The sequence below is a fragment of the Manacus candei genome, unplaced genomic scaffold (assembly GCF_025592945.1).
Source record: "Manacus candei isolate 608988 ecotype Guabito, Panama unplaced genomic scaffold, ASM2559294v1 h1tg000117l, whole genome shotgun sequence".
Classification (NCBI taxonomy): Eukaryota; Metazoa; Chordata; class Aves; order Passeriformes; family Pipridae; genus Manacus; species Manacus candei.
In genome coordinates this window covers 771,328-774,484 of record NW_026138165.1, presented here as the reverse complement: position 1 = coordinate 774,484, position 3,157 = coordinate 771,328, and the positions used below count along the sequence as shown (strand labels likewise).

General features: G+C 56.0%; 1 long non-coding RNA gene across 1 annotated transcript; it reads left to right on the top strand.

Moving 5' to 3' along the window:
• Positions 1-295: 295 nt before the first annotated feature.
• On the top strand, positions 296-2,120 carry LOC127461982 (uncharacterized). The gene is made up of 5 exons (XR_007900255.1): positions 296-504; positions 1,462-1,497; positions 1,623-1,661; positions 1,840-1,905; positions 1,998-2,120. It is a non-coding gene; the product is annotated as an uncharacterized LOC127461982 (long non-coding RNA).
• The last annotated feature ends 1,037 nt before the right edge of the window (positions 2,121-3,157 follow it).

Below are 3,157 nucleotides of genomic sequence, written 5' to 3'. Positions count from 1 at the left end.
CAGATTCAGCAATGTCCTCACTCCCGACAGACCAGGGTCCCCTTTCCAGAGTAATGGAGGAGCACCGTGATTTTTTAATCCAAAATTCCCAGATTTGAATGAAATGCTCTGGAAAGGCTCTGGAAATCATTTGGTGTTCACAGTGAGTCTCTGGTTTCCCATCCCCTGCTTCAGATGTGAAAACATGTTCCTTGCAGTCGGAATGTAAACTCATCAACTCCATTAAACTTGAGCACTATATCCCATCATCCAGATCATCAATGGAGATGTTCACCAGGAATTGCTGATGACTGGCCTCCAGCTGGATGTTGCACTACTGATCACCACCCCGGCCAGCAGATTTCAACCAGCCTGCTGTCTGCTCATCCAGCCCATACTTCATGGGCTTCTCTGTGAGGGAGCCCTGTCTGTGTCCACTAGTACACACATTCATTTTGATTTTAAACAATCAAACAGAAGTGAGTGTTTTAACAGCAGAATTATTTTTCAAAGGGAAATAGAAGGGTAAGAGTTTTTAATTTTAATGATCATGTTTTACATGATACTAATTGACCTCTAGTAGAAATGAGACAGCACCTTAGGAGACAAATCTACATTCTCTATTTATGCCTCTGAATTACAGGTATGGCTTTGATGGAACGAGTGCCTTCAAGCTCCACTGGCAGGCACTGTTTGAAAACTATTTGGGTGATTTTTGATAAGAAATGAAAGATGCAACGGCAGGAAGCCATTCAGTCATCCCTGACAAGGGAGGTCCACTGTCAATTGCTGGGAGGGCCCCCACCTGTTTCTTTTAATGGTGCTCCCAAATCCCACCCCTTGGACCTCCCAATCCCATCCTTTTTGGTCCCCTCAGGCATCACCTCCCCAGCATCTGCTCTGTGTCCTACCCAGGGTCCCCAAACATCCTCCCATTGATCATTCCCAAAGCTTTTCTTTCCAGACCTTTGCCTTTCACCCAGAACACTGCCCTGGTACCTCCCAAGACCATTCCTTGCCTCCCTCTCCACTCCCAACCATCTCCCAGTCCCCTCGTTTTTGTCCTCCTCCATCATCCTCCTCCTGTCCCCACCAAGCCTCTCCCTTGCAGTCCCCATGTCCCTACACTTGAATTCCTTTCCCCTCCCCTGCATCCCACACAGGGCCCCTTCAACACCCCAATCCCAGTCCCGTGGGCTCCCCAGTTTCCCCCAGTTCAGCATCTTTGGGTCCCCCCCAACCTCCCCCCACCCTCCCTGCAGGTCCTGAATTCCCCTGGCTCTCCTTGTCTCCATCCCCACCCTGGGCCCTGCAGGAACAGGGATCCCAGGGGAAACTGGGTGCAGTGGGAGCGGGGGGAGCAGAAGGGATTTTCCCCCTCAGACCGGAGCAGCCATGGGCTGGGGGGGCTGGGGACACCCGTGTCCCTCCCCCAGCCCCACAGGGACCAATCCTGAGCAACCCTTTGCTCTCCTTGTCCAGGCACTCTTGGCAGGAACCCAAAATGATCTGCGGGAGGTGAGTGGGCCGGGGGGGACTGGAGGGCATCCAGTCTGGGAACTGGGGGACACTTTGGTCCCCCCATCCCTCGCTGGCACCAGGGGCATCCCAGAGACCAGCCAGGGCTCCTGGTCTCTCTCCAGCTGCATTTAGTGGACGTTGGGATCCTGAAGATGGTTCAGGTGGGTACCAGGAGTTCTGCCTGAGTCGGGTCCTCCCCTCACATGGCCATGACACTCCTTAGCCATCCCAGTCTGCCCCAATATAACCCAGTGCACCTTCCCCAAGGATCCCATTTCTTCCCCCAGACTCCCAATACATCCCACTGCACCCAGTGTGTCTCTGAGCCTTTGTCCCCAGCCCCCTGTGGCTGAGAAGGTGGTGGGTCCTGTTGGTGAGATGTGGCTGCATCCCTGGATGGCTGAGGTGAGCAGTGCCTGCAGGGAGAGGGGTCAGGACAAGGCCCCTCTCGTGTTGCAGTGGACTTTGGGGGTGACGTTTTGGGCTCTGTCTTTCAGGACTGGTGGTGACACCCGTGCCCTGTCCCCCTCCAGTGGCATGAGGAGATGATCATCCCTTGAAGAACCCCCTGATTTCCCTCAGAGCCCAGGGGCATTTCCCCTGAATGATCAATAAATCCCTTCAACAAAGCTACTCTGCTTGATCTTGTGTATGTGTTCCCATCTCCATGTGTGTGTTCCCATCTCCATGAGTGTGTTCCCATCTCTGTACCTGCATTCCCATGTCCCTGTCCCCTCCTTCTCCAGCCCCTGCACACCTGGTGCCTCTCTGGCCGCTCCCCTGCCATGAGCAGAGAGGCTCAGGGGGCTCCTGGGGGTCTCTGCACACGAGATCCCCTTCACCCCCTCCATGTGCATCCTGAGCAGTGCAGGTTGGGGCATCGTGGAATGTCCCTGCTGGGGGTTGGGATAGGCAAGGGGCACACGGGGCAACCCCTGGAGCACCTGGATCTCCCCTGTGCTCTGGGAGGGATGGGAAAGGGGATCAAAGGAGCCAGCGGGTGTCAAATGCCCCCAGATCTCAAGGCACAGGCTCGGGGTTGAAGGGATGGAGAGCAGCCCTGCATCCAAGGCCATGGGGATAGTGGGGGATGAAAAGCAGGATGGGAGCCAGCAATGGGAGCTCACAGCCCACAACTCCCCGTGTCCTGGGCTCATCCCACAGCGTGGGCAGCAGGGCAGGGGGGTTCTGCCCCTCTGCTCCGCTCAGCTGAGACCCCCCTGCAGTGCTGCCTCCAGCTCTGGGTAGAGGGCTGGCTCGTGTCCCATTTGTCACCCACCAGCACCCCCAGAGCCCTCTCCCAGCAGGTTCTTCCATCCCTGTCTGCAACGCACCCACCCGCAATGGCAATGGCTTGGGGGGATTCCCCTGCCAGCCCTGGCATCTCCTGCAGCTCCATGGGCTCCTCAGCACAGCAAAGACACGCACCTCTTGGGGCATTTCCAGAGGAGACCACCAAGGGGATCCCAGGGCTGCAGCACCTCTCACATGGAGACAGGCTGAGAGAGTGGGGGCTCTTCAGCCTGCAGAAGAAAAGCCTGTGGGGAGACCTCCTTGGGGCCTTCCTGTACTTCAAGGCAGCTTTTTAGAGACATGTGGGCAAAGGGTTCAGTAGGGCCTGTCCTAATAGGACAGGGGGTGAGGGAGTTAAACTAAA